This window comes from Lygodium microphyllum, chromosome 5, assembly GCF_053477565.2.
Source record: "Lygodium microphyllum isolate KBCC chromosome 5, Lygodium_microphyllum_v1.1.10, whole genome shotgun sequence".
NCBI classification, from domain to species: domain Eukaryota; kingdom Viridiplantae; phylum Streptophyta; class Polypodiopsida; order Schizaeales; family Lygodiaceae; genus Lygodium; species Lygodium microphyllum.
The window spans coordinates 140129014-140149084 of record NC_141139.1 but is presented as its reverse complement, the minus strand read 5'-3'; the positions used below and the strand labels follow the sequence as shown (position 1 = coordinate 140149084).

The window sequence follows — 20071 nt, the reverse complement described above, 5'->3', positions numbered from 1 at the left end:
AAGAGCCAAAGGCTCTCCCATGCGCGTAATGCCTGACTACTAATACGAATTACAAGTCCACCTGTCATAAAGACAATGATCACAAGAATCAAAACACTTAATAGTCAAGGGACGGAAGATATTGCAAATGAGTAAGCATTTTCATTTCCTTTTAACGACATGTGCCCAAGGCGACGATCCCATAAGGATACATACGGTACTGTGTCAGTCTGTCAAACTATTAGTCCATTAGGATGCATCAGACGGTGTGTCAGACAACTCAGACTGTAGGCGGGTAGTGCACATTTGCTTGGGAAATTTGGGGCTTTCCACGTTTTAGTGAAGTTTTATCAATTTCACTGAAACTTGTGCACACCAGATCCTAGAAAATTGGGGCTTTTGCAGAATTTCATCAAATTGTGCAAGAATTGCCTGGTACATGCACTTGGGTACATGTATTGATACAATTTGGGCGGATTTTGCCTTCGAAAATTTGGGGCTTTTGATTGCAATCGTCAAATTTGTGTTGGAGAATGCATTTGGAATAGAAACTGCAGCAAAATTTTGGGGATTTCACATACAATTGGTGCATCGGCCTATAAATCTGACTATATGATTGTGGAGTGCAATAGCAGAAATTCTCTAATTCTGGAAATCAATTTGCAAATCTGAAATTTTTGCAATTTCTTGATTTTCCCTCTTGGTTGGTACTTACAGTGTACCTTGGTCATTTGTGTGACATTTGGGCTCGCATTTGCTGGCGTTTGAGTCAATTTAGTGCTGCAAATCATGTCTGGAAACAGTGACAGCAACAACCTTTTGCACATCAGGAAGCTTGAGGGTGCACACAATTTTGCAATATAGCAAAAACAGTGCTACAATGTCTTGGTGCAGAAGAAACAGTTGAAACCCATCAGAGCGAAGGGAATAAGACTAGCAGGTATGAAAAAAGAAGAGTGGGATGATTTGGATGAGCTTGTACGCTCTACCATAGATCTCTTTGTGTTAGACAACTTGTTCTTTAACATTGAGAAGCTGAATTTTGCATATGAAATGCGGCAAAGACTTGAGGAATTGTATGCTTGGAAAAGTGCAGCCAACAAGGTTTATTGGCTGAAAAAGTTGATAGACCTTCGCATGAAGGAAGGTACATCCATGTCCGTGCATTTGAATGAATTCAACTCAATTTTCAGTCAGCTAATTGCTTTGGATTTCCACATTGATGATGAGTTTAAGGCTACTTTCTTGCTATGCACTTTGTTTGAAAGTTGGGATACTTTTAGGTTAACTTTGAGTAACTCCAATGCTCAGCTATTATATTTTGATGTGGAGAGTTCTTTGTTGATGGAAGAACTCAATAGGCAAAATAATTTAACAAACAAGTCTTCTAATGTATTGCACACTAGGGGCAAATTTCAGCAAAAGGGTAGTTTTGAAAATAGAGCACGCAACAAGTCTCGTGGTAAAAATGTGGAGTGTCATCATTGTGGTAGGAAAGGGCACTACAAACGGTACTGTTTTCAATTGAAGAAGAAAAAAACACTGAAGATAACAAACTTGAGAAAAAGAACAGCCAATCTACAAAGAAAAGCAGTGCGAAGATAGAGGAGGTAAATGTAGTTACTCGTGAGAATGACAGTAATGGTGATGTACTCCTTGCTTCTTCTTGGAGTGCATATGCATTGATTGCAAATTCTGATGATGACATTCACACTTGGATACTTGATTTAGGTGCGTCTTTTCATGTCACACCATATCATGAGTGGTTTTTTGACTACAATGGTAGTGCATCTAGTGTTGTTCACTTAGGGGATAACTATGCATGTCAAATTGCCAGTATTGGTAGTGTGAAATTGAAATTTCAGCACATAATGTGAGGTACGTATTTTAGATCAAGAAGAGCTTGATAAGCATAGGGAAGCTAGATGACAAAGGCTATCATACCACCTTTGGGGATAACAAATGGAAAATTTATAAGGGCTCTCACATTGTTGCCAAGGGCTCTAAAAGTGATACTTTGCATGTATCTAGTATGCATGACCATGTAGTCGCCATAATCGAGCAGCTAAGTGTTTCTTTGTGAAATAGCCGGTTAGGACACATGAGTCAAATTGAAATGAAAGTGCTTTGTCATTTGGGTTATTTGCCGTAGTTGAGGTATGTTAATTTTGAACAATGTGATCATTGTAATTATGATAAATATGCTCAAACATCACATAAAAAATCTCTTTCTCTAAAGTTTTCATCCTTAGAGTTGGTACATTCAGATGTTTGTCAGATGCCAAGGTTATCTCTAGGGGGAAAGAAGTATTTCATTACTTTTGTTGATGATGCCACATGCAAAGTATAGGTTTATCCGATCCGTCGTAAAGATGAGGCCTCGGATAAATTTAAAAAATTCCTGGCAGTTGCTGATGAAAATTAAACCAACAAGACATCAAAGTGTCTTCACTTTGACAATGGTGGGAAATATGTGTCCAAATCCTTTCAGGACTTTTGTGATAGCAAAGGGATTAAAAGGAAGCTCACCCCCTTCACAATCCACCCCAAAATGGTGTTGCAGAGTGTATGAAGAGGACCATTCAAGGTAGGGTCCGTAGAATGCTGTCACATGTTGCTTTACCTCATGGATTTTGGGCAGAGGTTGTTATTATAGCCGTACACTTGATTAATTGGTCACCAAACAGGGCTTTTGGGGAGGGAGAGTCACTTAAGTAGCATGGTCGGGTAAGCGACCTTCGTATGCTCACTTGAGAGGCATTTGTGCACATTCACAAGGAAGAACGCAACAAACTTGAGCCATAGTCGTGCAAATGTACCTCATCATTGCTATATATATCACTATTAATGTCAATGGAAAACCTCCAATATAAGTATGTCTAACACCATCAGTAGTTTTAGCATTGTGATAAGCATCGGTATATAGCAATTGATACTTTACTAACAATTGCAAGAGAAATACCATTTGTAATAGCTATGAATAAGGGAAGCTGATGCTAATAGCATCCATTGTATTTTTAAAAATGCTTTGCATCCAATGATTTTTTTTCAAAGACCTCTCTTCAAAGGTTGATCATTATTTGGTGACAAGGTCATCACCTTGAGAGCTACCTTATCACATTTTGCCACATAATTTTGTAGGATGTCAATGGACATCTATACTTAGGGTGAAATGGGGTATAGGTTATGGGATCTCGAAAAAAGGAAAATTGTATACAGCAATGATGTTATCTTTCGGGAAGATCGCATGCACAAAAAGCCTGAAAAGACTGAGGAAGTCAGAAGGATTGTATTCCGGGAAGATGTACCGATAGGACAGCAAAGAATGCCTGCTGGACAATAGCAAATACCTATTGTAAATGGCCTTGAAAATGTAGGGAATGATGCTAAAAATGATCAACAAGATATTGCCCATGATATACCACAATTTCAGCAAGAACAGATATCTTTGGAACAACAAGAACCGACTGTATAGTATATTGAACTTGCAGAACAACAAGTTGTTAATGCAGATTTGCAGGCTGAACAACCAGCAAATCTTGATCATTGGGTCTATAGGTCAACCAAAATGCAAAGACAACTAGATAGGTTTGTTCATGGTGTCAATTATGTGGCTGATTATGTCATGTTGACAGATTGTGGTGAGCTGTCATGCTTCAAGGAAGCAATGGACAGAAAAGACAGCAAGAAATGGCATAAGGCTATGCTGTCAGAGAGGGAATCACCTCTCATGAAAAATGGCACTTGGGATTTGGTGCATTTGCCTAAAGGGTAGAAATTGCTACCATGCAAATGGGCTTACAAAATGAAAGTCACTTCTAGTTTTTTGCCAAGGTACAAAGCATGACTAGTTGCTAGAGGATACAAGCAGGAACATGGAATTGATTTTGATGATTTTTTTTTTCCTGTAGTCAAAATGACTACTTTGCGAACCATTTTGGACTTGGTTGCATCTGAAGATATGAAACTCATACAGATGGATGTAAAAGCAACTTTCTTACATGGTGATCTATATGAGGAGATTTATATGTCATAGCCTAAGGGTTTTATTGTAAAGGGGAAAGAGCACATGGTATGTAAAACAGGTATCATGAGAATGATTTCATAAATTTGATACATTTATGCAATCTCAGAGACTCCATAGGTCTCAAGTTGATCACTGCTTATACACCAAGAAGGCAGCAGATGGCAGCCTTATTCTCTTGGTTTTATATGTGGATGACATGTTGATTGCAGGCAGGGATGTTCATGCTTTGGACTCCTTGAAACAAAGCCTATATAGTAGATAGCTTTGATATGAAGGATCTTGGTGAGGCCAATCATATTCTTGGCATGTGTATACTCAAGGAAAGATCGCAGGGTCTTCTTTATTTGTCACAACAAGAGTATGCTACTAAGGATTTACAGTGTTTTAATATGAAGGGGGAGAAAGCCCTTGGTGTACTGTTGTCTCCATATGTAAAACTTAGTGCAGATGATAGCCTTACATCTGATGATGGAAAGGTTGAGATGGCCAAGATTCCTTATGCTTCAGCTATTGATAGCTTGATGTATGCTATGGTTGCTACACGCCCTAACATTGCATTTGTGGTGAGAGTGGTTTGTAGGTACATGACATATCCTGGCAAAAAGCATTGGGAAGCAATGAAGGGCATCGTGAGATACCTTAAGGGCACAAAGGACTTGTGCATCCGCTTTGGGAAGTAGAAGTCATTTGTTGTTGGCTTCACGGATGCAGACCATGCTAGTCATCCTGACTGTAGGAAAGTCTACTGTAGTGGGAAGCAGTGAAGGGTATCATAAGATACCTTAAGGGAACAAAGTACTTGTGTATCTGCTTTGGGAAGTAGAAGTCATCTGTTGTTGGTTTCACGGATGCAGACTATGCTAGTCATCATGAGACTGCAGGAAGTCTACTTCAGGATATGCGATCACGTTCATAGGGGGCGTAGTCTCTTGGATATCCAGGTTGAAGAAGTGTGTTGCATTGTCTACTACAGAGGTAGAGTATGTGGCTGCCATTGAGGCATGCAAGGAGGCTTTATGGCTTTCACGTCTGGTGAGAGAGCTTGGCATTACAGAGGTTCCTATCCTCCACTATGATAGTCAGAGTGCTATCATGCTAGCACGAAATTGTGTCTTTTATGCAAAGACAAAGCACATACAAGTGAAGTATCATTTTATCAGGGATGTACTTGACAGCAAGAGCATTGAGCTTGTCAAGGTACATATCGATGATAACTGTGCAGACCTTCTCACAAAGGGTCTTTGAGCAGAGCGGTTTGTTCATTGCTGCTAGATGATGGGGATTGGATAGTATATGTGTATTTTAGCTTTGTACATACATAGACTTAGCTAATTCTTTCCTCTACCTTTAGGCACGTTGCCATTAGGGGGGAGGTTGTTGGGAATAAAGGGCCACCACACCCTTTATGGTGTTCGGGTGTGCCATTAGGGGGGAGGTTGTTGGGAATAAAGGGCCACCACACCCTTACACATGTACTATATATATATATATATATATATATAAAATAAATCAAAAACCTATAGTGATACTTGGAGATTGTATCCACATCGAGTCTTGTGCTCTCTCTCTACTCTGCACTCACTCTCTCTCACCGTGTGAACCACATCATCGCGTCTTGATCCTCACGCACTCTGCTAATATGAGTATAGGCTGAAATGCCTATGTTTTGACAATGGGGGAGAGTACTTCTCTAAAGCCTTTGAGCAATTTTGTGAGGAGGGGTATTAAGCGTCAATTGATTGCCCAAGACACCCCACCCTAGAATGGTATGGCTGAGCGCATGAATAGGACGATTCATGAGTGAGTTCGTAGTATGCTTAGCCAGGTAAGCTTACTGCAAGACTTTTGGGCTGAGGGAGTTACTATTGCTATACATTTGATTAATTGATCCCTATGCATTGCTCTTGACTATTAGGTTGCAGACTTAGAAATTGCGAAATCAGTGCACGATCACCTGTGAAATTTTGGGGCTTTTTCACATTTCGGTGAAATTTCTTCAATTTCAGTGAAATTTGTGTACATTGGACCCGAAAAATTTGGGGCTTTTGCAGAATTTCATCAATTTGTGCAAGAATTGCTTGGTATATGCACTTGGGCACTTGAATTGATGCAATTTTAAACAGATTATCCAAAAAAATTTGGGGCTTTTGACCCAAATTGTCAAATTTTGCTTGGGAATGCTTTTTGAGTAGAAATTGTAGTGAAAATTTGGGGATTTCATATGTAATTGTTGGCTTGGTCTCTAATTGTGTCAGAAATTGTTTGAGGAGTGCAGCAAACGACATTTTTTAATTCTGAAAATTCATTTGCATATCTGAAAATTTCTGCAATCTTGGGATTTTCATTACTAGTTGGTACTCTCGTGCATTGTGGTCACTTGTGTCATATTTGGGGTTGTCTTTGGTGACTGGTTAGTCAATTTGGGGTTGCAAATTATGGCTGGAAATAGTGACAGCAGTAATCTTTTGCACATTAAGAAGCTTGAGGGTGCCCATAATTTTGCAATCTAGCAGAAACAAATCTATAATGTCTTGGTGCAGAAGAAACATGTAAAGCCCATCAAAACAAAGGGAATCAAACTAGCAGACATGGAACAAGATGAGTGGGATGACTTGGGCAAACTTGCTCGCTCTACCATTGAGCTCTCAGTGTCAGACAACTTGCTCTTCAACATTGAAAAGCTGAATTCAGCATATGCAATGTGGCAAAGGCTTAAAGAATTGTATGCTTAGAAATGTGCAGCCAGCAAGGTTTATTGGTTGAAAAAACTGATGGACTTTTGCATGAAAGAGGGTACAACCATGTCTGTACATTTGAATGAGTTTAACTTAATTTTCAGTTAGTTGATTGCTTTGGATTTTCATATTGATGAAGAGTTCAAAGCTACCTTCTTGCTATGCACTCTACCTGAAAGTTGGGATACTTTCAGGACAGCTTTGAGTAATTTGAATGCTCAGCTGTTATACTCTGATGTGGAGAGTTCTTTGTTGATGGAAGAACTCAATAGGTAGAACAACTCAACAAACAAGTCTTCAAATGCATTACATACTAGAGGCAGATTTCAGCATAAGAGCAGTTCTGAAAACAGAGCACGCAACAAATCTCGTGGAAAGAATGTGGAGTGCCATCATTGTGGCAAAAAGGGGCACTACAAAAGGGATTGTTTTCAGCTAAAGAAAGAGAAGGGCAAAAACAAAAACAATGAAGCCAACAAGGTTGAAAACAAGGACAGCCACCTTATCAAAAAGAGCAATGTAAAAATAGAAGAGCTTAATGTAGTCACTCATGATAATGAGAGTGATGGTGATGTACTTCTACTTTTAGCTTCTTCTTTGAATGCACATGCATTGATTGTAGATTCTGAGGATGACATTCACACTTTGATACTTGATTCAGGTGCGTCCTTTCATATCACACCACATCATGAGTGGTTCTCTGACTACAATGGTGCTGTACGTGGTGTTGTCCACTTGGGGGATAACTATGCATGTAAAATTGTAGGTATTGACAGTGTGAAACTGGAATTTTAGCATGGCTCTATGTTTGTTTTGCATAATGTGAGACATGTACCTCAGCTCAAGAAGAGCTTGATTAGCACAGGGCAACTAGATAATGAAGGCTATCACACTACCTTTGGGGATAGCAAATGGAAAATATGTAAGGGCTCCCACATTGTTGCCAAGGGGTTCAAAAGTGATACTTTGTATCCTTTGTATGTATCTAGTGTGCGTGACCATGTTGCCACCATAACTGAGTAGCCAAGTGTTTCTTTGTGGCATAGCCGATTGGGACATATGAGTCAATCTGGAATGAAAGTGCTCTCTCGTTTGGGTTATTTACCGTGTTCAAGGTTTGTTGATTTTGAACAGTGTGATCATTGCATTTATGGTTAACATTCTCAAACGTTACACAAAAAATCTCTTTTTCTAAAGTCTTCACCCTTAGAGTTAATACATTTAGATGTATGCTAAATGCCAGGATTATCTCTAGGAGGGAAGAAGTATTTTATTACATTTGTTGATGATGCCACATGCAAAGTTTGGGTTTATCCAATCCATCGCAAAGACGAGGCCTTGGATAAATTTAAAAATTTCATGGTACTTACTGAAAATTAGACCAACAAGACGTTAAAATGCCTTCGCTTTGACAATTGTGGGGAATATGTGTCCAAGGCCTTTCAAGACTTTTGTGACAGCAAAGGGATTAAGAGGGAGCTTACTGCTCCTTATAATCCGCCCCAAAATGGTGTTGTAGAGTATATGAATCGGACCATTCAAGACAAGGTCCGTACAATGCTGTCACATGCTGCTTTTATCCATTGTTTTTGGGCAAAGGCTGTTATAACAGCTGTACACTTGATTAATCGGTTACCAAACAGGTCTTTGTGGAGGGGAGGGGGGTTTCCCCAATAAATGTGGTCGGGAAAGCCACCTTCATATGCACACTTGAAAGTGTTTGGCTGCGAGGCATTTGTGCACATACGTAAAGAAGAACGTAGCAAACTTGAGCCAAAACCCTGTAAATGATTTTCCTAGGATATGGTGATGAAGGTGAAATGGGGTATAGATTATGGGATCCCGAGAAAAGAAAAGTAGTACGCAGTAGTGATGTCATCTTTCGGGAAGATCGCATGCACAAATAGCCCGAAAGAACAGAGAAGGTCCGAAGGGTTGTATTCCGGGAGGATGTACTATTAGGACAGCAAAGAATGCCCGTTAGACAACAACAAATACCTGTTGAAAATGTCCCTGAAAATGCAGGGAATGTTGTAAATGATCAGCAACATCTTGCCCATGATGTCCCACAAATTCAGCAAGAACATGTGTGCTTGGAACAACCTGAACCAATTATACAGAAAGTTGTACCTGCAGAATAACAAGCTGTTAATGCAGATTTACAGGCTGAACAACCAACAAATATTGACCACTGGGCCCGTAGGTTGACCAGAGTACAAAAACAACCAAATAGATTTGTTCCTGGAATAAATTATGTGGCTGATTATGTCATGTTAACAGATTGTGGTGAATCGTCATACTTCCAGGAATGAACAGACAAGATAGTAAGAAATGGCAAAAAGCAATGTTATCAGAGATGAAATCTCTCATGAAGAATAGCACTTGGGATTTGGTATTTTTGCCAAAAGAACAAAAAGCGCTATCTTGCAAATGGGTTTACAAAATGAAAGTCACTTCTAGTACTTTGCCCAAGTACAAGGCATGCTTGGTTGCTGAAGGGTACAAGCAAGAACATGGAATTGATTTTGATGAAATCTTTTCTCCTGTAGTCAAAATGACTACTTTGCGAACCATCTTGGGCTTAGTTGCTTTTGAGGACATGGAACTCATACAAATGGATGTAAAAATCACCTTCTTACATAGTGATCTGCATGAGGAAATCTATATGTAGCAGCAGCCTGATGGCTTTATTGTAAAAGGAAAAGAGCACATGGTATGTAAACACAACAAAAGTCTGTCTGGGCTGAAGTAGACACCATGTGAATGGTATCACAAATTTGATAAATTCATGTAATCTCAGGGATTTCATCGTTCTCAAGTTAATCATTGCTTATATACCAAGAAGGCAATAGATGTCAGCCTTATTCTCTTGGTATTGTATGTGGATGACATGCTAATTGCAGGCAAGGATGTTCATGCCTTGGACTCCTTAAAACAGAGCCCACTCAATAGCTTTGGTATGAAAGATCTTTGTGAGGCAAATTACATTCTTGGCATGCGTATACTCAAAGACAGATAAAAAAGTCTTCTTTATCTAACACAGTAGGAGTATATTACGAAAGTTTTGCAACGTTTCAATATGGAGGGGGGGGGGGAAGCTATTAGTGTACCATTGCCTCCATATGTGAAACTTAGTGTAGATGATAGCCCTACATCAGATGATGGTAAGGCTAAAATGGCCAAGATACCTTATGCTTCAGCTGTTGGTAGCTTGATGTATGCTATGGTTGCTACAAATCCTGACATTGCATTTGCGGTGGGGGTAGTTAGTAGATATATGGCATATCCTAGCAAAAAGCCTTGGGAAACAGTGAAGGGTATCATGAGATATCTTAAGGGCACAAAGAATTTGTGTATCTGCTTTGGTAAGGAGAAGTCATCTACTATTGGTTTCACGGATACAGACTATGCTGGCCATCCTGACTGTAGGAAGTCTATTTCAGGATATGTGTTTATGTTCATAGGAGGAGCAATCTCTTGGATATCTAGGGTGCAAAAGTGTGTTATATTGTCTACTACAGAGGCAGAATATGTGGCCGCCACAGAGGCATGCAAAGAGGCTTTATGGCTTTCATGTCTGGTGAGAGAGCTTGGGATTACAGAGGTTTCTATCCTCCACTACCTTCAGGCACGTTGCCTTTAGGTGGGAGGTTGTTGGGAATAAAGGGTCACCGTGCCTTTTATTGTGTTCGGGTGTGAATGCACCCTTACACTTTGTACTTTATATATATTCAAAACCTAAAATGTGGTACATTCGTCATTGTACGGAATACCCATTGTGTCGTGCTCACTCTCTCACTCTCCATTGCTCTCAACTCTTCGCATACGCACTCTCAGCTCAGCTTGTGCACAGACTCGTCTACAACATAGATGAGATGGGCTATTGCCTATAGGAGCCGTAGGCTCGGAAGGTCATTTGCAGCCATGTTGTTGTTTTCATGAGGAGAAAATGCATAAGCAGCTTGAGTAGGTCGTTGAGGTACAAAGGGTAATATTTTAGGTACCACGGGGATGTGAAGATTTAAGATGCTTTAATCTTGCCAATAACATTTGATTAAGTTATCAATCAAATGTGCAAGGTTGTCAAGTACATGTGATGCACATGGCCGTTATTTCATGGTAACAAGCCAAGGACCACCCTGAGGATGCAACGGGTGTCAAAGACAAAAGTTGTAATAACTTATGTTAGTTGGGCTTTGGGGGTTAGTTGATGTCAGTTTTGAGATTAGTTTTTGATCAGTTTTAGCTCAGTTTTTGATTAGTTTGAGAACTGTTTATGGTCACTTTTGGGATCAATTTTGCATTGATTGCAAATCAGTCTTTGCCATCAGTTTGTGATTAGTTTGAGGTCACATTTGCAGCAATCTGTGATCAATTCTCATATCAGCAAGTGATCAGTTTATGATCGAATTATGCTCAGTTTTCAATGGTTTACAATTGGTTCCATGGACAACAGTATATTAGTAAATGCCATTGATAGTTTCAGTCATTGTTTATACTGAGAATATACTTTACTATGGTTGTGAAGTTCGAATAATTGAGAAACATGAGTTATGTAATAAACCTTTTGTATATCAATCATTACCAAGACATATTGACTCAATGATTCCAAATTAATTTGATGCTCGTGTACTTTGAAAGGTGATTTGTATTTAAGTGTTTCAAAATATGATTAAATGTTCATATTTCTATTTAAGGGTGGCCAATGGCTAGAATGCCTTATTATTATACTTGGTTGTCATTGACAAGATATCCAAGAGAAATTAAAAGTTTTAGTTTGACAGTTGGATTGACCAGAAAGCTCAGATGACTAAGACTTTTATACTCAGATAGTTACATTGACTAGAAGCCTATATAATGTGTGGTTTCGGAAAGTGAAACCAGATGATCATGATTGAAGAAACAAACCATGAACCGGTGAACCTATATAATGAAGCTCTTAAAAAAGTTAAACTTGGCAACTTCTAAAATTTAGGATGTTACTATTTTTTAGAGTTGCTCAAATGGAAATTCTGTTCGCGACAAACGCTTCGGAATTTCACAAGGAACAATTTTGTCTTCTATAGCTATCTCAAATTCTTAAGCATTTGAGAGATTTTTAGAGTAGAAGATTTGGAAGCTTCTTTCTATAGAAAAGTGATATGTGGCATCTAAAAGAGGATATGTATTTTTGAAACCTCACTCAACATGTGGATTAATTTTTAATCACATAGTTAAGTAAATGTTGCATATATGAGGTGCAACTGGGGTTAGAGTAAATTTACGAGCCCGAGACCTGAGAAAATCATGGGATATTAAAGGCAAAAGTTGCTGTAAGTTATGTTGCACAGATACTTGGTGGTATCTGGTGCGAGTTGTTGGCTTAGGTCATTCATTTGGCCATAAGTGTTAGTTGGTGACACTAGAGAAGTGGCGTTTAATGGTACCTAACGCCAATCTGATGGTTAAAGATGACGCAGAGACACTTGGGAATGGAAGTTGCCTAGCCAATTTAATTATTGGCTAGTCAGATTATTTTTCAGGGCACCCAAATAATTATTAGATTAACATTCAGTATTTAAAGATTAAAAATTAATATTTAATTATGAATAAAGCTTAAAAAAACCATTTGGAAAGGTTGCCACTTGTAAAAAATGCCCATGCAAGATTGAAAAACGTCTTTAGAGGCTGGAGAGAGTCATTTTAAGTGTATTCAGCTGTAAGAGAGGGAGGAGATGTTGCTGGTCTGATTTGCAGCCATTGGAGGATCTTCTGAGGCAGATAGGGGCAAGAGAAGACCAATCAACAACAGGTGACAGCATCTACAAGCTGTTGAGATAGGGCAGCAGCAATAAATGACTAATTTTCTTCAGTTCTTTGCATCTACAAGCTGTTGTGGCAGGGCAGTTGCTGCTTTTGACTGATTTTCAGTCATTTTATTGCAACAAATCTCTGAATTTTCTCTCTCTACAGCTTTCTCTCTCATCTCCTAGCCATTTCACAGCCTTGCTCCGAAGATCTCACCATTTGGATCCGTGGAGGCTGAAAAATTGCAAATTTCTCTAATGTAAACCCTAATTTACTGCAAAAATTAGGGTTTAGCAGCAGCCTCAGGAAGCTTGCCAAAAATTGGAAGCTCCAAGTCTTGGATTTTTCAGGGCTGAAGGTGAATTTTAGCTAAATTTAGGTGGAGGACTAGCTAGCCATTGAATTTGAGACATTTCTATCGTCTTTGAAGTGGGTGAAGGCCAATTAAGTGCCCGAATCAAGAGGCAAATCAGATTGAGGACTTGCTCGTCACTTTGGACAGCAAGGGGAGTTTGGATTGCGAAGGGGATTGGGAAAATCCCATTGTAAATCAACTTTTTTTTCAATAAAGCTAAAGAAATATCGAAAGGGGCCCCAATTTTGGGGCCAATCGGGTGTGCATTGTCCAAGATCAATAGGTAAATTTGTATTTTCAGATTTTCATTAATTGCTTGCTGCTATAATTAAGTTGTAATTAGGGATTTACCACCCATCCATGGAAGGAAGATTGGTTACAACACGTATCACTTTGAAGAGACAAGTGTCCTTAAACTTGTCATTTTCAGTAAACACTTGTCATTTTTAACCTCTACTTTCCAATTTGGAGCACTCAAGAAGACAGATAAACAAGAACCAAAGCATAAGGATAGAGGTAGACAACCTTTGCGATCCAAAAGAAGTTAACATATTAGCGGTTAGGAGAATATACAAGAGAAGGACGATGTTTCTCTTGTGGAGAAAAAGGACACATGATTGGTAAATGCCCTAACAAGGCAAAGAAGGAAAACCAGCCCCAAAAGACACCTCAAGCAAATATATGTTGTACCTAAGAAATCCTTGCAATAGGGTGAAACTCCGTCAGAGAAAAGAAAGCTTTTTATGGCTTGGGGTAAGATTGCTTATCAACCTATTTTCATTCATTTTGATATAGGGGCTATATATCATTATATCCATCCTCGGATTGTTCAAGCTCTACATTTATGAAAGGAGAGATTTGGAACACTAGAAATGTCAAGTACTGCTTTTCAAGGAATGGAGTTTGAAGTTACTCTACTCTTGGGAAACTATGAATTGAGATACGAGATTATGTAGATCATGTGAGTTTTGTCATGGGAGATCTTGGTCATTGTGATGTTGTATTAGGAATACGTTGGCATAGAAGAATAGATCCATCCATTGATTGGAATCAAAATAAGTTTCGATTCCCTTTCGAGGGTAAAAATGTATCTTTTGATGTGGGAGATCTTGGTCATTGTGATGTTGTATTAGGAATACCTTGGCATAAAAGAATAGATCCATCCATTGATTGGAATCAAAATAAGTTTCGATTTTCTTTGGAGGGTAAAAATGTATCTTTTGATGTGGGAGTGGAAGGAAACTCTATTCCTATCTTATCCCATGTACATACAAATTTGTAAAGCAATGAAAAAGTTTATTTTCTTGTACTTGATTTTTATTAAAGATATGGAATCACCCACTTACACATTAAATTAACAAAACGCCCAAAAAGGATAGGCGTCCCCATCGACTTTTCGCACAAAGAATCCACCTTGTGTATGAGCCCCGATAATAAAATTTTACAGAATCCACCGCAAAACCTCACGGAATCCACCGTGAAATATGCCTCATGGCATCAAGTTCTTGGCAACAAATAGGTTATAAGATTTTGGTGGCATCTATCTAGAGGAGTTAAAAGTTTTCATCGATGATATGGGGTAGCTACCATAAGGGATAGATAGTTGATCATTTTAAGAAAATATTTTGAGCATTGCAGACAGTTTTGCATTGCTCCTTATCCAAGAAAGTGTGTCTATGGGGTGCCCTATGGGCTGTTATTGGCTCATGTGATTAGTCTGGCTGGTATTGTGAGACAGATCCTGAAAAGATAAAGGTCATAGTCACTATGAGCCCGCCATGCACTCCAAAAGAGGTACCTAGCTTTCTATCATCTGTGAGATAATTATCGGAGATTTATCAATGCATTGGCAAAAAGAAAGAATATTGCCATCGACAAACTTGTTATCTTTTAATTGTCTGTTTAGAATTGAAGAGTACATCTCAGATATGAATGAGGATCAAATTTGTTTCTTAAAGAAGTATGAAGATTTTTTTGCAGACACTTTACTTGATGAGTTACCACCAGAGAGGCCACAAGATCATCACATTGATCTCATTCCTGGGAGCTTACCTCCAAATAGGCCGTTTTATTACGTGAGTCCAACACAACAAGAGGAGATCATGAAGCAAGTGAAAGAGCTCTTGGGGAAGGGTCTAGTAAGACCCAATTCCTCACCTTTTTACTTTCCAATCCTCTTACTGCAGAAGAAAGTGGATCTTGCTACATGTGTGTGGACTATAGGGTCCTCAATAAAATTACAATTTGGAATAGGTTTTCCATTCAAAGAATTGATGATATCTTGGATAGATTGGATGGATCCAAAGTATTCAATTGGATTGACTTGAAGAGTGGCTACCATTAGATAAAGATTGCTCCTCAAGATATTCATAAAACAATATTCAGGATAACTTTTGGTTTGTATGAGTTTCTTGTGCTACCATTTGGTCTCACCAATGCTCATGTAACCTTTAATAGAATGATGGAAAGAATCTTTAGTGTACATCAAAAGTTTAGAGGTACTTTCTTTGATGATATATTGGTTCATTCAAAAGATGAAGAAGAGTGTAAGCAACACTTGAAAATATAGTTTCAAGAACTTCGTAAACACAAACTTTATGTCAATGGCACAAAGAGTGAATTTTTTCTAGAAGAGATTCACTACTTGGGCCATATTGTATCAAAAGATGGAATCGGATGGATCCAAAAAAAATCAAGGCTATTGTAGAATGGTGAGAATTGACTAGTGTTCATGAAGTTTGAAGTTTCTTGGGATTATTCTCTTATTACAGGAGATTCATTAAATGGTTTGTAGTGGTTGTTGGACCAGTGCATGATTTAACCAAGAAAGCAGTGGCATTCTGATGGATCAAACTAGAGAAGGAAGCTTTTGGAGCTCTAAAGTTCTATATCAGCAAAGTACCTGTTTTGATTATATCTAATTTGTCGAGATCTTTCTTTGTGGAATGTGATGCTTCAGGAGATTGCATTGGTGCAATCTTAAACCTGGAAGGACACGCGATTGCTTATGTAAGTAGAAGGTTGCAAAATGTAGAAAGAAATGCTATTACCTATGAAAAGAAGTCAATGGCCATCATTTAAGCTTTAAAAGATTGGAGACACTATCTTTTAGGTGGAGAATTTCTCATCAAGATAGATCATGACAGTTTGAGACATTTACTCAACCAACCAAAGATTTTTGAAAAGTATATTCAATGGATTATGGGCCAATTATTTAGCTCAATTTAACTTTCGAATATTGCATATCAAAACAAGGTAGTTGATGCCTTGTCAAGAAGATCTCGGATTCATGCAGTGTCAATGATTCATTATACAGATTTCACTAGTATGAGGGACATATATGCTTCTGATGAAGATTTTAAAATCATATGGGAGAATTTACAACTTGGTAAAATGGTAAACTCTTATGTTATTAAAGATGGGTTTCTTATGATGGAGAATAAGTTATATGTTACTAAAAATTTCAGGTTTAAAGTAATGGAAGAATGTCATGCATCATCTTACATGGCTCATTGTGATATTCTGGCCACAACCAAGGCACTTGAAATATGTTTTTTTCTTAAGTCTTTGACAAGACATTGAGCAATTTATCAAAGAATGTCGTGTACCAAAAGATTAAGTTTGATCGCCAAAAGCTTGTAGGGCTTTTGCAACCATTACCAATTTCGAGCCAACCTTGGGAAAGGATTGCTATGGATATTATTTTTGTCTTGCCAAAATTAGCAAACGGCAATGATGACATATGGGCTATTATTGATAGGTTTAGCAAACAAGTTCATTTTATTTCAATCAAGAAGACTATCAAGTCTCAATATATAGTTAGAATATTTATTCAATAAATCTTTAAGTATCATGGGTTGCCACAATTCATTGTGGGCGATAGAGATCCACGAACCACTAGTCTCTTTTGGTGAGCTTTTTTTGAAAATTTGGGTACAAAGCTTACATTTTCTTCTTCTTATTATGCTTAAACAGATGGTTAAAGTGAGATAGCTAATCTTACAATATTATGTTGAAGTGTTATTGCCATGAAGCCAATCAACAATGAAAAAAATATTTGCGTTTCATAGAATATACCTATAACAACATAGTTCATACTTCTATAAGTAAAGCACCATTTGAGTTCATATATAAAAAACCACTCTTATTACCTCTTCTCCAAACCAAGAAGAAGATATTTCATACCGATGAGTTTGTGCGTTATATGAATACAACATTCGCCCAACTTAGACGAGCTATCCAAAGATCTTAAGAAAAACAAAAGAAAGCAGCATATAAGTATTGAAGGCAATTGATTTTACAAAAATGAAATGTGTGGTGGAAATTTGACAAAGCTCGGCTAAGAAGCTCTAACAAGCCTTCGTCCCAAGTCACTAAGCTTGTAGGAAGAAATTATGGGTCATTTCAAGTCATTGAAAATATTAATGATGTTTGTTATAGGTTACAATTTCTAGAGCATTGGAGAATTCACAATGCTTTTCATATCCATCTTCTGAAACCTTATGAAGGGTCTCCACCATTGGAATCTGTAATAGAGGATCCATCTAAAGTAGATGAATAGGAGAAGATATTTCAACCAGAGCAAATAGTCTTTCATATGATTAGAAAACGAGGAATAAATATTTCTAAAAAGTTTCTTTTGAAATTTAAAAATGACTCTTATTTTGATTTTAAATGGATGTTAGAGAGTACTTTAAAGACTATCCAGAAATACTTGCAGCTTATAAAAAAGCTGTGGGATCAGAAATACTTCAAGCAACGTTTTGAGGACAAGATAGATTTCAAGAGAGAGAGATGTAATAAACCTTTTGTATATCAATTATTACCAAGATATATTGGCTAAATAATTTCAAATTAATTTGATGCTCATGTACTTTGAAAGGCGATTTGTATTATTTAAGTGTTTCAAAATATGATTAAATGTTCATATTTCTATTTAAGGGTGGCCAATGACTACAATGCCCTACAATTATACTTGGGTTATTATCGACGAGATATCTAAGAGAAATTAAAAGTTTTAGTTGGGCGGTCAGATTAACCAAAAAGCTCAGGACTAAGACTTTTACACACAGATAGTTACATTGACTAGAAGACTATATAATGTGTGGTTTCAGAAAGTGAAACTAGATGCTCATGATCGAAGAAATAAACTATGAACCGGTGAACCTATATAATGAAGCTCTTAAAAAGCTAAATTTGACAACTCCTAAAATTTAGAAGGTTACTATTTTTAGAAGTTGCTCAAATGGAAATTTTGTTCACGTCAAAGGCTCCGGAATTTCGCAAGAAACAATTTTGTCTTCAATAGCTATCTCAAATTCTTTAGCATTTGAGAGATTTTTAGAGTAGAAGGTTTGGAAGCTTTTTTCTCTAGGAAAGTGACATGTGGCATCTAGAAGAGGACATGTATCACTTTGAAGAGACAAGTGTCCTTACACTTGTTATTTGTAGCCTCTACTTTTCAGTTTTGAAAACCCAAGCCTCACATCTATATATTGGAGATCTCTATCTTCATTTGAAACAAGTGCTCGTGCTGAAATTTCAGCCTTATGCCTTGTACTCTGCTATCTATTTCTCATCGAGAAACACTTTCTACTTAGCTTGATCTAATCCAAGCACTAAAGAAGAAAATCAACTTGCTGTCTAGAGTTTGTAGAAATTGGGGTTTTAAAAATCCTAATTTTCAGAATTGTAGCAAATCAGTTCTTTTGTATATAGTTCATCCAGGATAGACTTTCTACTAAGCTTGATCTAATCCAAGCACTAAAGAAGAAGATCAACTTGTTGCTTGGAGTTTGCAGAAATTAGGATTTTAAAAATCCTAATTTTCAGCATTACAGTAAATCAACCCTTTTGTATATAGTTCTGATCTAATCCAAGCACTAAAGAAGAAAATCAACTTGCTGCTTGGAGTTTGTAGAAATTAGGGTTTTGAAAATCTTAATTTTCAGAATTGTAGCAAATCAACCCTTTTGTATATGGTTCAGACACTTGGTGCCTATGGTCTTGTTTCAATAAATTCCTGAAAAGGAGGGGGAGCTTGTTCTCCTCTCAACATGGTGTCGACTCCTCTCTCTCTCTCTCTCTCTCTTCTAATTTTCATGGTGATAAATTGATCAAGTTGGTTAAGTCCAAAGTATTGTCATTCTCATGTTCTACCCTGCACTTACAAGTTATGGATGCATCCAATTGGTTTCTAGCAATAGTTTTGGAATGTATTTTAGATTTATATCATGTTTATGCTAGTTGGAAATTTTCAGCAAGTTTGGGGCATATGGCATGGTTGGACAATAGTGGCCAATGTTGTGATTGTGATGCCTTGTGGAAATTCCAATGCAATATGCTTTTCCCTTGGCTCAGTGCAATGCAATCAAGGACGATTGCAAGGATTTCAAGGGGAAGGTGTGTCATGGGGACATGAAATTTTAAGATGCTTTAATCTTGTCGATAACATTTGATTAAGTTATTAATCAAATGTGCAAGGTTGTTTAGCACATGTGATGCACATGGCAGTTATTTCATGGTAACAGGCCAAGCATAAACAACAAAGTAACCAAAATAAAGTGTAGCTAATTATATCACTTGACACCAGCCTTAGGAAGTACGAGACCCTCTCAGCCATTAGCTATCCCATAGGTCTCTAGAAAGTGTTTGAAGGGGTCTGTGCTGCTGTGCTTTAGTGTTAGTTGTGTGTGGGAGCTTGGTTCATATCATCCTGCGCCAAAATGTCTGCTGATCCGTGCTGTGTATGTGTAGAAACTCACTGCATTTTGTGAAACTACAACTGAAAAAAAAACCCAGCTGCACTCTCTCGAGTCCCAATCCAGCTCATCCAAGGCTTTGTCCCCCCACATCCATAGTCAGGACTCTTGGATGTCTGACCATGTTAGGTATGGGGGAGTGCCTCTAACGCTGCCTGCTACTTACATAGGGACGCCCAACGGTGAAAACTGGCTTCCCAAATGAGGCCAGCTGTATAGACTCTCGTTGAGGGGGGCAAGCCACTCTTGATGGATTGCTGCGTTGTTGGCAGTCTATACTTTGTACACACCATGTGATGTCTGTAATATATGTAGATGATCTTGTACACATCCATATCACCGCTGTAATATATGTGTAGATTATTTGCAAGTTTGGGTTCTCTTATCAATCACTAATTGTGCACTTGGGACCTAGTGTCTTACATGT

The 20071-nt window shown here is 38.0% G+C and overlaps 1 protein-coding gene across 2 annotated transcripts in view; it reads left to right on the top strand.

Annotated features, from left to right (window-relative positions):
* Nucleotides 1–20071, top strand: part of PEX14 (peroxin 14) — a 59636-nt gene that overhangs the window by 27935 nt on the left and 11630 nt on the right. The gene's annotated exons all lie outside the window — the stretch shown is intronic.